The sequence below is a fragment of the Lipotes vexillifer genome, unplaced genomic scaffold, assembly GCF_000442215.2.
Source record: "Lipotes vexillifer unplaced genomic scaffold, Lipotes_vexillifer_v1.1 scaffold440, whole genome shotgun sequence".
Classification (NCBI taxonomy): Eukaryota; Metazoa; Chordata; class Mammalia; order Artiodactyla; family Lipotidae; genus Lipotes; species Lipotes vexillifer.
The window spans coordinates 4,289,335-4,307,861 of NW_006778543.1; positions in this window are offsets into that span (position 1 = coordinate 4,289,335).

An 18,527-nucleotide genomic window follows, 5' to 3' on the forward strand; every position below is an offset into this window, starting at 1 on the left:
GTGCATAATCTACTATCAGAGCAGTATTGCAATGCCAGCTAATGTTTGTTCTTGAACAAATATGTACAAAAGCAGCCAGTTATGTCTTTGGGTTAAAAAACATGGAAATGTGTTTAGGATGACCAAAACAGTCATGCCTTAGAGAGGAAAGAGCCCAAGGAACCCACATGTACAGGGTAGAAATATTCACTTTAGTTCCATAGTTTACAGTTTTGGAATACCTGGCAGGTTATAGTTTATTAACTTTGGGAAAAGTTGGGGAGGAATTTGGCAGTTATCCAATGGAGCAGATTTTGTGACTTCTCTATAAAGTGAAGAAACTTCCATTTGGTATATTTCTCATTTCTTTGTTGATTTTACTGAAGCTGTTATTTATCTAATCTTCACAGAATAGTTTTCATTTAAAAAGTAAAACACTTGAAGAATTTTATGCATATTCAACTTTTCTCTCTTTTTTTTCTTGTGTTGCCTTATTTAAAAGTCACCACAAGTCATCAACATTTTTTTCACAAAATCTGTTCTTTAGTTCAGAGGGTTCCCCATAAAACAAGCATGATTAGAATCACCAATCATACCAAAAATATTAGCGTAATTCTACCTTTGGTGACAAATGGTAATTTTAACTCTGTTTTCTTTATAACATGGCTGTTAAATAATATGAATAAGTTGTAATCAACATGGTACTTTGGTAAGTCTGAAGGAAAGTTTTTCTCCCCATGGGCAGAAATCACTATTTTTTTAGGGTTAAAAGGCTATTCACTCAGGGAAACCTTATTGGTACTTGTGAGGGTTGGGGAATATGGAGGACTATTCTAGAAACTTAGGTTCGTAGTGAGTTCCTAAAAGTAGGATTTAGGGGATAAGCCATCCTCAGAGCTTCATTTTGGTTGGATCAACCCTTGTCCAGGCTTAAAGTCATCTGGTTAGGGCCATGGTCAGGGCAGTAGTGGAGGGGAGTTGGGGAGATGGGCACTTGTCTGTCCATTGTATGGAAGTGACCAGCTCCCCTACACCATTCCTCCCCTAGTCCCTCAACTTAGGGGGAGGAGTTTCTCTTCATATGGATGAGTTTCTTCTCCTCACTGATGTTCTGCAAGTTGCACTTTGCCCTAAGAACTGATTAGAGGAAGGGAAGTACTTAGGTTGCATGTTTTCCCACACGTGACTAGTACATTTTTAAAATCCTCTGAGTGACAGGGATCTTGCAGAAGGAAATAATTTTCCCACAGAGTGAAATCAGTAGATAATGACACAGCTTCATTATGGTAAACAAATTGGATTGCTCTCAGAGAGAACATGGCAGTTCCACTGTCACTCTTGTATTATATAATGTGTAAGCCTACAATTGTAGGGAAGACAGAAGCTGATCTGAGCGTGAACAAGGCTCACCACATCCTGGATCCTGCCAATGATAGCTTCATTTAGGTTTCAAAGACAGAGATCAGTTCCAATCACAGCTGCCTGCTTTTGCTCCTGAGTCCTCTGGAGTGAAAACTGTTCAGCCACCACTCTCACCGGTGGGCAGATGGCTCAGAACTAGGCAGGAAGTTTGGCAGTGGAGAAAATAGTAAAATAGTGGACCAGTGATCCATATGGATCAGTGGGAGGGTGGAAAAAATTGAGGACAAAGAAACTGGGGCAAATTTATTCATTCATTCATTCAGCAATCATTCATTTAGCAATCATTCATTCAGCCATTATTCATTAAGCTGTTCATAAGGTATCAGACACCAGTTAAGTGCTGCCGGTTCAGAGATAAATGACATGGATCTAGCCCTTTTGGAAACCAATCTGGCGGCTTTAGTGGGAGAAGTGAGTAGGTTGAAAGAAGACTGACAAATATAAAAGATGACAATATAATGTGGACAGGGGCTACACTAGGGCTTTTCAGGGTGGCACAGACGATGAAGGTCAGTAGGTGATTGAAATTGGTTTTCAAAAGGGGTGATGACTAAGCTGACTTCAGCTGAAGTCAGACGAAGGGTGATGGTGGTTGAGTCAGAGGAAGAAAAATACAGCATCATTTATTGAGAGCTCACTACATACTAGGCAACATGTTAAGCATTTTATGTATCAATACATTATCTTATTTAGTCTTTACAGTAACCCACATGATATAGGTATCACAAATCCCATTTTTATAGAAACAAAATTAGGTGTAAACATATGAGGAACTTGCCCAAGTTCACAGAGAAAATACAGAGGGTCTGTCTGGTTGCAAAGCGTGTGCCCTTAACATGATGTCATCATACAGAGGCCAGAAATGTGGTATAAAGGAAGCACCAGAAAGGAAGTGACCAGCATATCAGGTATTTTGACTCATTCCTGCCTGGGTTTTCACCTTCTGATCTGTTCTAGCTCCACACAATTTCCCCTGGATCCTGAGTTGCCATGGAAGCCACCACATTATGGATCTTTGTGGTCAGTGGTCTCCAGACTGACATATGGGTGTTTATTTAAACATTATATACATATTCCACTGGATTGCATATTACATGTGTTTTAAAACATAAGAAAAAGCTAAACAAATTGTTGAAAGCATAAAATAAAGCAAACATACATGTTCTCAGGTTTCCTTATGAATCACCCCCTAGGGTGAACAGATCCATTTTGCAGACCACCACTCTAGATGGATCCTACTGCTTCTCTTATCTGAACCTGGAGCTCCCTTCTCCTTTATTTTAACAAAGGTAAGGTTTACATTTATTTTCAGAGTAATATGGGCTTGAAAACTAAGTGAAAATGACAATAAACATAAAACATAAATCTCTTAACCTGACTTAACCAAAGCCCCGCCATCACTAGCTTAGCCAGGGTAATTTATAGGATTCCAGAACTCTGTTCCTTTCTGCATCTCAGACTCTTTAATAGATAGGGTGGAGGTGAGGATAAAATACAGATGATGGGTGTCTCACCAGTTGCACCAGCTATGCCTGGCTATGGCACTTAGCTTCAGTTAACACTCGTGTGCTCTGCAAGTGTTTTGAGGTCTATACTTTTCTACTGGTTTTCTTTACTCTTGGTTTCCTGTTAAGATCCTCTTTTGAAAAATTTCAATATAGTCTTGTTAAAACTAATATCAAAGGGGATTTCTTCTACTGTAATCAGTTGGGGATGAACAGAAGGTCAAAGACATTGGCTGTGCTGATAGCTGCAGCCATTTTGGTTCAAGGTGGCAGGAATTGTAGGCAGAATTGGAGCAATTCCAAACTGACGAAAGCCAAGTGAAGAAATGAAGCAAGCTGAAGTGGCCACAGGGCTTTCTCTCTAAGGGTTCTAACTTTGTCAGAAATACTGATTCATCCTTGTCCATCTGTTTGCATTTGGAGCCTTCAAATATTAGCCCCCATAATTCCCGTAAAGCAGCATAATGGAAGGATGAAAATTTGGATTTCAATTCTAAGAAAGCTTTTTTTGTTATTGTTGTTGAAGTTGTAACTGAAGAAATTCACTTGATAGTTTTTCATTATTAAGGGGTTAAGAACATATAAACAAAGCTGAGGATCAGAAAATTCTAAAGCAAAATCGTTGTTAAAATGAACAAAGATGTTTATGAAATCAGACAAGCAGTTAGAGGGAGTGAAATGATTAGCTCTCTGCACGTGTAGTCATTTTTTATATCTAAGGATGAAGAAGCAGATGGTCTTGTTATCAGTTTGCATATTTGTCTGAAAAAATGCAAACACCACAGGTGTAAGACCCATATTCCTTTCCACATGGTACCCATGTAAGAGTCTGGCTCTGAGTTTGTAATTATAGATGCTGCTTATAGAACTTGACATCATTTCACTGCATCCCAGAGTGCACTGAATCTTTGAGCAAGAAACCAACCCATTTCTAGTAGCCACACTCCAAATCCATTTGTCCGAGAACTTGTTGATACTGCCCTTAGAGGGAGTCCTCTAATGATTCTTTGGCTTTACTGATTTATCAGAAATAATTATAGAATGGTTACATTGACAGTCACTGTGCAAGGCACCCACTTGTACCTACAGCTCTTTTGTTGGAGATAAATAAGCACATAAACCTTGATTACTACATTTGTATATCCACCGAGGGGTCCATGATTTCTTATACATAATATGCAAATGCTTTTGGAAGAGAGTTTTATAAGAAAACTTCTCATAATTATAATTCAAATTCGGGTATCAGCAGCACAACAATACCTGAGACTTGGGAACAACGATTATCTATGGATTCTTCTGGAAGGCAAGTACACAAGATGGCTGCCCATACGCCAAATTCAACCGGCTGATGTATTTTGCTTTGCAGATCGTGTGTGTGTGTGTGTGTGTTGTGTTTTGAGTATTTTTAGACAGAACATTCTCAGTTTTCTACAGTCTTTATCAGTCACTCTTATCTTATTCCTTCTTGGTTCACATGTTAAATTAGCTGACCAGTCTATGGGTCTTCAATTCTGTTAGCTCTGATAGACATGGGAAGAGGAAAGGGAATAGGAAAAAGCAGTAGGAACAAATAGAAAGAGTAAAAGGGAGGGCTGGAATGGAATATAGGGGATTATGTAATGCAAAGGACAGGTAGCCCCAGGCTGAGGACTTGGTCTAGAGCAGATACCACCATGAACAACATGGGGCATCAATGTAGGGAGAGAGGAAGAAACCAGAGGGAGACAGTTACTGATATCTATTAGGTATCACAGCCCAGGCATTTTAGTCTCATTATCCCTTTTCATAAACATAAAAATCTACCACCAACCAGGTATTCATATAATGAGGTTATAGTCAAGGAAAAGGAAGTTTGGAGGTTAAACAATTCGCCCAAGATCATGAGTACTAGCAAAGGAGTGGGGCCTCAAACCCAGGGTTATGTGACTCCAAGGCTGATATTTCCCCACTTTTCTATGACACTGTGATTATATATATATATATATATATATATATATATATATATATATATATATATATATATATAGTACTAAGTCCAATTCTGGATAAAATAAAAATATTTCTTGGTCACATTCTTTTTCATCTAAAATTAAAATAGCTTTATCAAGTACTACAGAAAATAAATGTGTATTATTGTAACTTAAATTACCCATTTTACTGAATAAAGGATTGCCCATGAGGAAATTGGAATTACTTTTATCCACTAAGAATGTTAACCCCTCAGATGTAGAAATACAGTTCAAAGAGCAGATCCAGGTGAGTCTGAGTGAGGGTTACTGAACATCTACAATGTGAAGCCATTCCAGGCTGAAATTATAGGTTAAATCAACAGTATATCCCTGATTCTGATTTTTAAGCTAAAAGCAAAAAGATGCAGCATAAGAGGAGATATGTCACTGCTTTGATTACAGAAGTATCTTCTCAGAAGAGTCACTGATAGTAAGAGTAGAAAAAATGGTCTTTGGTAGATCTAACCTAGGTTGTCAAGGACAGGGAGAAAATGAGAAAGTTAGTTGATCATATGGCAAAGCATCAAAGTAGGGGAGAGGATGTCTAACAAACAAACCCAGAGAGTAATATTTTAAAAATGAGAAAAAATAGGCCCTACTACTAAAACTATAGGATGATAAAATCATGCCTGAAATCACAAAGATATAGAACTTCCTTATAATGCATGGTTAACAAGGCACTGTCATAAAGGAACATAGAAACTATCAGGAAATAATTAAGAGCCTGTAAAAGTAGCTCTTGATAAAAGGTACTTAAAAGACCACTTAGCGTGTTTGGACGTAGGTACAACCGGGACATATGTGCTTCTATTAAGATGTTGGTGACAACAGTAGTTAACAGTAGATGTTGGACTATTATGAAAATCCATAAGAAGTGGAAAGTGGTAACGGGTTTGTTTTACTGGTGGGCATTATAGTAGTCCAGGAACTCATGAGAAGCCTGCTTGTTTCCATCAAGCATTTCTTCTGATAAGTTGAGTGACTTGAGTTACCCACCTGTGCTGGGCAGTCTCTGTTTGCCCCTCCAGGTCCACCTTGCACCTCCTTCACCCTGCTCTGTGCCCTGGGAGGCTGATGTGTATGAACAGCATCCAGATTCCCTTGTCTCTGGCTTCTAGTTGAGCTTGGCCTGCGGAGGCAGCAGCAGGAGAGGATAGGGCAGGAGACTGTGTTCAGGGCGTTAATTCCTCTGGCTGCCTTCTACTGTGCTGCCCATCCTTTGTTTCTCTACTATGGACCACAGCTCGTGTGAGTGGAGAAGACGGCGCTTTCCTACAGCTCTGGATGAATTCATGCCACCAGCCAAGGGTGGCATGAGCTCCTGGCTGCTGAGAGCTCCAGTGGGCTTCACATGACTTCTTCCGGCATCTTTGTAGCCCATCCCTTTCTAAAAGCTCTCCTCAAGTTCCCTGTTGGGGTATTTGCCTCGAGTGTGCCCGTTTCCTGACTCATAAATCACTGGACTTCAACTTTGACATTTGTACGGTGAGTTTTTGAAGGTCAGGCTATGAAGCTCTTCTAAGGGCTCACAGAAATAATTTTAAGTAACGTTTCAAATTATTAGAGTAATAAAAGTATTATAAATAATATTATCAACCAAAATGCAAATATGGAAACTGCTTTGACTGAGAGGAAAGAAAAGCCGTGTGAGTGTTTACATTAGAGAGTCTGCAGAATCAGCTGTCACAGGAGGACCCCAGGAGGTCTCCAGCGGCAGAATTTTCCTGATCCCTTTAGTTCCCTTTTCATGGATTAATGTCGGGTTGGCCAAGATAAGGCTCAGTGTTAGGCTTCCAGGCTATGCCACGGGGCAAGGCGGAAGGTGAGATTCTGGATGAAAAAACTGCAAATAGCTCCACGCTTCTTCTTATGAATTGCGGTAAGTCTTATTTCGGAGATATTTTTTCATCTAAACGCATCCCTAGAAAAGGCCTTAAAATTACATCTGAGCATCAGATCAACACAGTCAAGTTCATTCTTGGTTGAAGCCGCCAGCTGGAGGAGAGGGCTCGTTTCCACATGGGGTGGAAAATGGTGACCTTCACATTGTCTTCAGTTGCTTTCATTCAGCAAGATTCCGAATGCTTTCCCCCTACAGCAAGAGGACGGGGAACACACAGGGTTTTTGAGGCGAAACAACTTCAGAACCAAGGATGGCTGTTTGAGGGCACGTCACAGATCACAGCACTGCTCAACTGGAGAGAAATGAGGTCAGGAAAGAAAAGTCCCCTCCTTCCCAAACCTTCTGGAGCCTTAGAAAGAATCGGTTAAATATAGCATCTTATAAATACTTAACCGGTCCTTGGCCAGAGCAGCAGGGCCCACACCTCTGTTCAATGCTTTTGGCCACTGGAGGAAACCCCACAAATTTCTGCTTCCCTGTCCCTGTTCCTCAGCATCAGGGAAGACCTCAAGTCTGGCCACTCCCATCACATCACAGGGTGGCCTGTGTTTTGTTTATATGCTGAGCTCTGTGCAAAGCTCTCACTAGGAATCATTAAATATAAAATATCAATTTCCGAAGTTTAAAGGCAGCCATGAAAAGGAAAATCCAGTTGTATTTTGGCTGTGCTGAGTGAGGTTGCTTCCTCAGGCAAAGAATTTCAAGGTTTCAAGACTTTCGATCTATATGGTTTAATTATTGCAATATGTAGGGAGGCTCTTGGAGACCCAATCCATCAGCACTACGAGATGGCCCGAGTCAGGCAAGGCCTCATTAGCTTCTACCATTTTTCACACAACAGGGAGGCCAGTAAGCAGACATTAAAATCCTAGGGCTCTTTCCAAAAGAATCATAGTAAGATGCATCCTCTGGGATCCTGGGATCCTTTATCAAGGAAACAGGAGGCAGACAAGTGCGAGAAAATTTGCAAAGGTTTTTAGGTCTTATAAACACAAGCTATATGGCTAGTAGCATCCATATTAGGAACCATGCAATCCTGTATATCCTCTTTTGTTCCTCTTCTAGAGAAACAAGGGCATAAAAAGGCAGAGAAATTGCTAGTTATCGAACAGAAACAGTGTTAGATCCAGCTTTCCCTTCTCAGAGGCAGTGTTATCTCTGTATCTTTCCAAGTTTTGTTGGCTTGACAGAATGCTGCTAAAAAATGAACAGTCTGTATGCAGGCAATGCTCTAGCTATAATCCTCCATTTAGTAGGAAAATAAGAAATCGCTTTTGCATGATTTGGTAGCCTCTGCCATAGTATCATATTACTGAAAAACATGGTATAGTTTCCTTTTCATAGCCCCAAACTGTCTTGTTTAACAATTTAAGAAGGAATTTAAACTAGGTCTTAACTCAAAAAGTTAAAACAAATATTAACCTAGTTATGATTTAAAGCCAAATAATCTGCCCTAATGCATTTCCCTTGTGGGGAGGTACAGGACAATTTAAAGAGATCTTACAAAAATAATAAATTCTACCTAAGGGAAATGGAAATCTACAGTTCTTTTTTTTCTTCTATTTTTTTTTTTCTACAGTTCTTTTAAAAAGTGATTCACGTTCCCAAGGAGCGGAAGCACGGAGTCTCTCGTTAGCAGACTCCATCAGCTGTAGGACCTGACATGGTAGAAGCAACCCAACAGGGTATCTTTCTCGTTTTCATGTAATCGGAGATTTTTTTCTTTTTTTTTTTGTCTTTAAACAATAAGCGAGTCAAGTCGCGGCTGAATGGAGGTATTGCTCCGGTCTTTTAATGTATTACAATTTATGGCAGTATTTACTTCAGCCCTTGGCTTGCTGACACTAAAATTATCTTAAACAGGAATTATAACATAAAATTAGATTAGATATACTTTAACAAGTTTATCTCTAACAATAAATATATACAAATTCTGAAATGAATTACCCTGCAATTTTCAGCCAGTGCTTAAAGTAATTACACATTCTGTGGTGATAACACCTTCCGGTTTTTTTATCGTGCCACAAGCTGGTGAGATACCTCTACCGCGCATGTTAATGCTGATTAGCAGATAAAGTGTAAATCTGAGGGAGCCTTAAATTCTGTTGCTTTGCCAGTTTTCTCCTGACTGGAAATTGCAGGCCGAATTTCCTCTCATTCCGACTCGGTCTATTCAGGCATCGCCTGAGCTGTCTTTCTTCAGTGCGTTTTAATCCATCAGATCTGTTCGCCATTGAATGCCTCACTGTTTGTTTTTAATTCAGCAGACTCACACAGTTTCCCCTATAACTGCCTTTTCTAATCAATCATAGGAGAATTTTGACTCTGCAGAACAATAGGTGGGGATGACGTGTTTACGCCACGCTCCCTCATCCCTGTTGTTTAGCTGCTAATAAAGTGACATGTTGAAATATGTTCCCGAACCTAGAGGGAGAGAGGGAGGCTCTGTACAAACTTTGTTTCCACTTATGCATCCGGAGTCCTCGGCCTGGAGGAACGCGCCCACCGACTCCAGTTACAATGAGCCTTCCGAGGGATGCTAATGTTTGGGAGCGGGAAGGACTGTCCACCCTGTACTCTGGGACGGCAGAGACCCAGAAGGTGTGGTCGGCAGCTTCCACAGTTCAAGTTCAAGTTCAAGAAGTACTTATCCGTAGCCTCCATGCAAACTTTAGGCACATTCCGTGACCTCTTTGCCTCTCTTCCCTATGGCCCAACTCTATCTTCGAAGTCACTGGGAGATCCTTTAGGAAGAGTTTTTGCTTTGAGCTGTTGGGCTTGATTAATTTGAATTTACATTCTGGCCCACAGCAAATACCTTTGAGTTTCATTAACCAGGATGTGCTCATCAAGGACCTTCCACACTCTTTTTATTTCCACCTGCCTTTTTGATTTCTACCTCTACACCAATTATTCAATAAAAAATCTCCCCTGCTATCCCCACCATCTGTGTGTCCACGTTTGCTAAATGCCTATTGAATTCTTAACTGACTGTGTGTGAACCACCAGGGCCCCAACGATGAGCATGAAATGTCCATCAGCTGGGTATGGCGAAGAATCAAAAGGCCTAGAAGAAAAAGTGGTTCAGGAACATTTGGAATTCACTTGTGTGTGTGGGGAAGGGCACTGCCGCCTCTTCCATGTCTCGATAACATGGGTGAAGGTTACCAAAATGATGTGATTGCTCAAAAAATTAACTACGAGGTTAAATACTTATGCATGATAATAAAAATGATTTTGTTGCACCACGGTGTTTGTATTAGTCAGCTTGGGCTGCCATAACAAAATACCATAGACTGAGTGGCTTAAACAACAGAAATTAATTTTCTCATAGTTCTGGAGGCTGGGAAGTCCAAAATCAAAGTGCCTGCAGATTCAGTGTCTGGTGAGTCCTCTCCTCCTGGTTTGTAGCTGGCTGCCTTCTTGCTATGTTCTCATATGACAGGAGGGGGAGAGAGAGAGAGAGCGCGCACATGAGCACGCGATAGAGCAAGCTCACAAGAGAGCTTCTCATGTCTCTCTTTTTTTAAAAAATAAGGACACTAATCCTATCAGATCAGGACCCCACCCTTATGATCTCCTTTAACCCTAATTACCTTCAGAAAGGCCCAACTCCAAATACAGACACATTGTGGGTTGGAGCATCAACATATAAATTTTGGGGGAGACGCAAACTTTCAGTTCAAAACAATGTTTCTTTAGGCACCAAGAAAGAAACTTTAGGCACAGAGGAAAGAGATAGTGATGCAGACCCTGAATACAAAAATTTTATTTTTCTGGACATGTGGTGTGATGTTTAATTGTTTAGAGTTGTATTTCTACTTTTATTAAATTTTAAGAGAAATAATATTAAGTTTTATCTTTAGTAAAGTTCTAATGTCCATTAGAGAAGATTTTGAAAATATAGTTAAGAAAGAAGAAGAAAAAACTTATCTCCAGAAAACTCATCACCCAAAGAGAGTAACTGCTAACACTTTGGTGAATATCTTTCTAGAATTTTCCTATGCAAGCATACACGTGCACATACACACACACACACACACACACACACACACACACTATGCATTCTGTTTTTCAATATGAATTCATATAGCATTTGCATTTTAGAAATTTGCTTTTTTCCTTTACCAATATATCTTGAATATTTTTCCATGTCATTAAATGTTCTTTTATAACATGTGTTTCCATTTTTTTAATGAGAAAAAAAGAGTGGTTTCTGCTACAGGATTTCATGGTCAACTTGTTTAAATTTATGGCAAGAACATTTTTAATTGAAAGTGTATCAGAATGACATGCCCAGTCCTGGAGAGGAAATGGAGCAGAGGGGAGCAAAAGGGTGTAACCTGAGGACCTGGAAACACACAGAGGACAAATTACTGAGCAAATCAATACTTAAAGATGTGCAAAAGTCACTGTGCCCCAGTTTCCAGCAAAATTCATTCTGTCTCTTGAAGACATTGTTTGCAACAAGCCTGGAACTCAATAAAGTTTGTGTTCAGTGATGGGATATGAAGTTGATTTAATAACCAAGGACCCTGCAATTTACTCAGCTGGCGTAAAAAAAGTTGATCCTGTGGTATGACAAATGTGTGAATCTGTTGGATTATGTGGGAAAGTAGCAATCAGCTGCTGTTTAAATACTTGTAGGGATTACTTGCCATCTCTTAAAATCAGTTTCATAAAAACACTTTGTAAATTTACTTTCTGAACAGCCCTTGTGCATTTGATACAAGAATGCTAATTTGGTGATCCACCAGAAAGTGACTGGCAGGAATGTCGATGACACTGGGAGCAGACAAATTGAGGCTAAAGCTGTCCTTTGGTTTAGAAAATGTGAATAAAGACATTAAAATGTAGGACAAAGAGGAAACCAGAGGTGAAGGAAGAACTGGGAGTCTGGTTAGCATAATTTAGGAAAGATGACGCTTAGTGGGACCTCCATTCAATTGTCTGGAATATCGTATTCATCTGACAGAGGTCAAATACTTCTGGGACCATGACAAATGGTGCACTTTCAGTGGAGAGAAGAGTCTGAAAATCATGGCACATTAAGAACGTTTGAAGAGCTGTGTGCATTTAGTGCGAAAAAAGGAGAGCTGCAGTCAGCTACGTGTATTTAGTTTGAGGTCTGATGAGGTATGTGCATACACTTATTCTGTGTTACAAGAGATGGCTTGGAAGTTTCTCACAATGATCTGGCACTGTTCTAGGGTGTTTGAGGCAGGTCTGCATTGTGGCTTGTTGCTGCAGAAGATCTCGAACTTTCCTTTTAATTGAAAGTTTCCAGGGCCTCACCTTCCTGCAAATTAGCTAAAAGCTCTTTGGTAGAGATGGATGACAATCCACCAAAAGTTAGTGTTCTCCTTGCAGAGTAGGGAGCGATTGTTGGCAGAAAGGTGCCCAGCCAGAGGCTCTATTTCCCATTTCCCTTCTAGGTGTGGCCGTATGACACTTGTCACCAATGGAAGGAGACTGGAAGGGATGGTGCTCACTTCTGGGTCAGGGCTTTTTAAGATACAGCCTGGGCTTCTTCCCTTCTCCATTTCCCTGTCTGCCAACTGAGTGCAGAAACCTTCAAGGCCCAGAGGCTGGTGAGCTACAGGTGGAGGGAGCAGGTCCCTTAATCACTAAACTACCTGCCCGTCAGGAACACCAGCTCTGGACTATTATGTGAGAAATCAGCTTTTAAAGTGTTAAGCTGTTAAAATACGGGGTTTTATTTGTTACAGAAGCTAACCTAGTGCTTTCATCTGGGACAATCCTGGGTGGTCTCCTGTACAAACAAGAACAGAGAAAACAGATCAGACCTTCAAATAAAATAATTATAGGGCAAGTACAGGGATTGTACCTGGACAACTGGGCATAAAGAACTTTTCCTAGGACCAGAGGGAGGTGAGGAAGATGAAATAATGATAATGATGATAATAAAATATATAATTTAATATAATTATTTAATATATTTATAAATTTAATAATTATTATTATTATCAGCTAACATGTACCAGCACTGCTCTTGGTAAATTACATTTGATCCTCACAATAACTCTGTGAGTTTACCAATACCTTCCCCATGACAAAAATGAGGAGACTGAGATTCAGAGAAATTAAATAACTTGCTCAAGGTCACACAGCAAGTATGTGACTAAACCAGGATTTTAGTGGAGGCTGTATAATAGCACCATTTAATTCTAAGCCTGTGACTTGAAGAAGAAAAACCCTTTTAAATCCTGGGGTCATACTAGCTTTGGAGGGAGAACTACAAGAAGGAACCTTTCTGTTTTGCAGAGATATTGGAACTCTACGCCATGGTGCATTGTCCAATCTCTTCTGCTAGCGTAAGATTGCTTTCTTGTTTTCCCTAAAACATAGCTCCTGCAGAGGCTCCTAAGGTAACAAGAAATGCAGCTTCAATTCGAGCTCTGCAATGCATTCTAGAAGGGAACTCATCTGGATTCCCTTCACTGAGTAGAAAGTGTAGCTTTCAGCCAGAAACACTGCCTCTAACTGCCAAGGATCCTACACAGGATCCAGAGTATTCCATTCACCCTACTCTCCACTATGTATCTTAAATCTGTAAGAGTGACTGTCTTCGTATGTTGAATTGTAGTGAAACACACAACTCACGTATGTCCGTGGTACCTTTAACCTGTGATGTAACTTTGGCTTCAGAAGCTCAGATGAAAGGACCCTTTTCTTACCTGCATTTAACTGGCTGTTGTGGATGCTCATCTCAGATATACAGATTGGGCCATTTTGTTATTTTGTTGCTGGGTTGTACCAGGCACTGGAGGAATTTGTGTAAAGTTACTCCTGAATCAAACTGAAATTTCCTGTGTCTGGGGAGGCATAGGTACCAACATATTTATTAATACGCTTCTCATGCACACGAAAGTTTTGAGAATAATGCTTTATAGGATTGTAGAAAACTTATATGTTTCTATAAAGTCTGTCTTTCTGCTTAAACATACAGACAGTGTGATGTTTTCTGAGCATCTTTCTAATGACTGAGCAAATGTTCCATTACATTTACTATGTCTAGAGCTCTGTCCTAAGAGCTGGAGATAAAACACCCTCTTGAAGCTTTCAGTCAGTTTGGGAAGCAAAGTCAGCTTTTATAGTGCACTGTAGTAAATTATTGCTATGTTTTGTTCTGATTGATCTAGTAAGTTACTTGACCATGCCACAGTACCCTGACTTCCTAGTTAAATTTTCCATTACAGGGGTGAGTATTATCTCAGGAATCTTTTATAGGGGTTCTCAACCTTGGCTGTTGGTAGTTTCACCTGGCAAATAAAGAGAATCTTGATGCAGCCTGGACCAATTAAATCCAAGTGTCTGGATTGGGGATCAGTGTTTTTCCCCAGGTTTTAGTCCCAATTTCAGTCTTAGCAGGATGTTTCTCTCCTCTGCCTTCCTGAATATCTGTCTTTGGATGCGTGTTTCCCAGAGACATCCATCATCAGCGGAGCAGGATTTCCATTCGGATCTGATAGAAGGCCACGTACTTGGCTTCCCATCTGGGATGAGAGGTCCAACTCTTTAATTAGGCTTCCCCCACGTCCGCTATTGTATCTCCTTGTAATTACAAGAAGTTGGCATGGCTTGTGTTTGAGCAAACCCATGAGTGATGCAGGCCTGTTTTCTGACATTTAAATTAGAAAAATAAATTTGCCAAGAGCAGAATGGAGGGGTTACCAGAGAGCCCTGGAACGAACAGTCTATCTTTAAAAACATCATTTCCTATTTGTTTGTATAAAGCATTTCAGGAAGTCTTAGGTGTTGGGATGATGAAAGAGGCGTAAAGCAATTCTACCAGCCACCCGCAGGTAAGATGTTAATTACGCTGGGTGAGAGCCCAACACCAGTTGAAAACTAGATCCATGAACACTAAGATGGGTGATTTTCCACTGAGAAAATATTTTTCCATTCTGGGGGTTATGCTTTTGACCTGAGACAGTGATTTAATAGTAGAGCCATTGAGCATATCCCCGATCTCTTCTTTGCCCAGGACTTTCTCAAAGTCCAGGCTAAGGCGAGTGACAGAATCTCTGGCGCGGAAGTGCAGGCTCTAACGTTCTCCATTGTTTGCGCATTTCTCCAGATGCCAGTCCACTTCGGCCTGGGTGGTCCAAGCTTGTGCTTCAGGCAGCTGCAGAGGTTCCAGCAGGCTGCAAGCCTCTGACGCAACCTTCCTTGCGAGGACTGATTGGCCAAGAGCTGGCAGCCAGCCACGGGTGTTTTTTTTTTTTTTTCCTTCGCCGCATTTGCACTTTTATGTCTAAGCTGCTACCTCTGCTGAGCTGAATGGAAGCAAAGTGTTTGAGCTTTATTTTCAAAACCGAGAAAGGTTTGTTGGAAGAAGGTGGTAACCAGGTTCTCATGTGGGTTTCTAGTAGAGGATGATGGCAGTTTATTATTATTCTTTTTTGGTGGGCATTTATAGATTCAGGTATCTCAAAGTTTCGTGATTTTTTAATTTCTACTTTAGGCTTCTGAGAACATCACTGATTAAAATGATTTAAAGGATGATACAAGGAGGCACTTTGCTAGTTATCTTTTGCATTCTCCCACATTGCTGGTAGAAGACTCAAACATAAGTGGAGCACCTAATTTAAAGAGAACCCCACTTTGATTTCAGGCACAAATCTAAATGATCACTTCAGTGTCTTGTCTTGACATGTTTCCCTTATCCATTGAGGATACTTGGACTTGAACCAGGGGAGGGAAGAAATTGCTCTTTGTTGAGTGGCATCCAGTTCCATGTACTTTCAGTGGCCTGAATCATCTAATCCTCACAGCAGTCCAATAAGGCAGGCACTCTCAGTGTCCTCATTTGACAACACAGGGAATTCAAGCTCAGAAAGGTCAAGCAACTTGGCTAACATTACAATATAGGGATGCTAGGAGCCAAACCCTGGTTACTGAGACTCCAAAGTCCATGTTTTACCATTGCCATTATTTTTACTTCCTTGGCTCAGTCTAATTTGCAGCAGCTAATTCACAAGGCTGGGGCTCAAACCTAGAAGCCATTTAAATAGAAGGAATGCTTTGAACCAGGGGCACTTACTGTCTATCTTATTTGCTGCTACATTCCCCGAGTGTGGAATAGAGTCATATATATGTGTATACACACACACACACACACACCCATACACAAGCACATGCACATATACACATACACACATATATATAAAATATATATAGTAGATGCTCAGTAAATATTTTCTAACCAATTGAATGCTTTTTTAAAAAAAACCTTAACTCTTACAATAGTGTTCTTGAAACATGTAAACTTTGATCTCAATTAAGGTCTTTTTTTGTTTTTGTTTTTGTTTTTCTTGGTGTGGGTCTTGGACGCCTCTTCTATATCTTCTATGCTTTGAAGGAAATGAGAGACCCCATTGTCTGGTTCTAACTGGTATAGTGAATGTCAGCAACTAAAGCCCTTTCTGCGGCCCACGAGGAAACCAACTATTGGACATGTGCCTGTGAGGGAAGAATACAATCTGTGTCTTACCTGATTTGAAAAGCCTTGTCTTGACATTCAGAGGCAAACTGGTGAAGTCCAGGCACTGTCATATCTGGTGAGCTCTGTTTAAATGCAAAACTTATTTAAGGAGACACTGCTCACACTAGAAATGCCAATAGCCAATGGATATGAGGCCAGGTTTGTCAGGATGCAATATTTTTCTGCCTTATTTTATGGAAATGCAGTATACCATATGTCTCAAGGATTGCAAAATCTGTGGCAGTATTGGATACCTAAATTATATCAAACTGTTCTGGCCTGAGTAGATTTACTTAGTGGAACATGTAAGGTAGGAAAGTAATTTAAATTGTTAATCTTCTTTGAGAAGCAAAATAATCAGTCTCTTTGTAGAGTATTTTTCTTTTGACTAATCTCATGAAGTATGAAAAGATAGTTATGGTAAAGATCCTACCTCTTTTTATAAATTATTTTTCTGCAAGAATACTTAAGAGGTCATATAGAAGGAGTAGAGTACATTTATAATAATAATAATACCAAACGACAGATATTTTTTGTACCAGTTACTGGTACCAAAAAGGACTTTAGCTGTATTATCTCAAAGGTGGGTATTTTTAATCTACATCAGTGTGAATATTGCAGCTCTGAGAGGTTTAAGATCACACAGCCAGGAAGAAGCAGAAATGGGCTTTGAGTTCAGGTTTATCTGAGAACCAAGTTCACGGCAGGCCCTCATCTGCTGGGTACGCTATTTCCTGGTAATAGAGTGAAACATTTTGGTTAGTGTGATTTCCTTACTATCGTCCTTCCTAAAGTATAATCATGCTTCTGGTAGATATTAACTATACTTCTCTAAATATTAATTAGTTGTGTATTTATTAATTAAATTACTTGGCTCTGCATACTGAGGGAGGTTATTTTTTTTATGTTATTAAGGAGAATAAATTTATTACATTGCTACAGGGAGGAAAGAAAAAATATTACGCACCTAAAAGTGCAATCGGGAAGGAAAACTTGGAGCTAAGTATCATATTTGTCTTGGGATCCAAAGCAATGAAAGAAGTTTTATACAAAGCAGAGTAAGAAATTGATTCTTGGATACATTTCTTTCCCATGCATCTGAAAAGTATCAATAAGAGCATCTACAAAACAGTCACAAAATCATGAATGATTCCTTAATATTAGATCGAGCTTCTATTTCAGAAAGATTTTTTTTTTTATGCAGGAGTGGACGTTTGGATTATTTCTAGTCTTTGGCCATCAAAAGTAAAGCTGCTATGAACATTCATATACGTGATATTTTCAGGTTTTTAAATATTTTTGTATTATTCATAGTTATTTTATAGAAACACAACTGGTTTTTGAGTGTTGATTTTGTGCCCTTTAATGTTGCTTAATTTAGTTATCAATTTCACAGGATTTTTTGTGGAACCTTTAGGGTTTTCTATGTATAGGAGTACGTCACACGTGAACAAAAAAATTTTTACTTCTTTCTTTCCAAATTGGATGTCTCTTGTTTCTTTTTCTTACCTAAGTGCTCTGGCTAAAACTTCCAATACCATGCTGAATGGAAGTGGTAAAAACTGGACATGTTTGTCTTGTTCCTGATCTTAGGGGAAAAGCTTTTGGTGTTTCAACACTAAGAAAAAATGATATTAGTGGGACTTCCCCGGTGGTCCAGTGGTTAAGACTCCACACTTCCACTGCAGGGGCCATGGGTTCAATCCCTGGTTCCTGAGGGAGGCTATTTAGATGAGGATACTCTGCTGTATTTGGCAGAGGACATCCAGACCCAGGAACCCAAATATCCCTTCGTAAAATATGATTAGATCTTGGGCCAATGAGGCAATGCAGGCTGTATATTTAGGGAGGAAAACTTTGGTGACCAGAACAAATATAAGAAGTTGTCTTAATTCATGACTGACAATGTGATGATGTCACTTGAGAATGTTTTATGGAGAGTTTTCTCTCTTGTTGAAGTTTGGTTCAGCTCGGTATGATGTTGGGTCGAATTTCAGTATGGGGGCTTCCCTGGTGACGCAGTGGTTGAGAGTCCGCCTGCCGATGCAGGGGACGCGGGTTCGTGCCCCGGTCCGGGAGGATCCCACATGCCGCGGAGCGGCTGGGCCCGTGAGCCGTGGCTGCTGAGCATGCGCGTCGGGAGCCTGTGCTCCGCAACGGGAGAGGCCACAGCAGTGAGAGGCCCGCGTACCGCAAAAAAA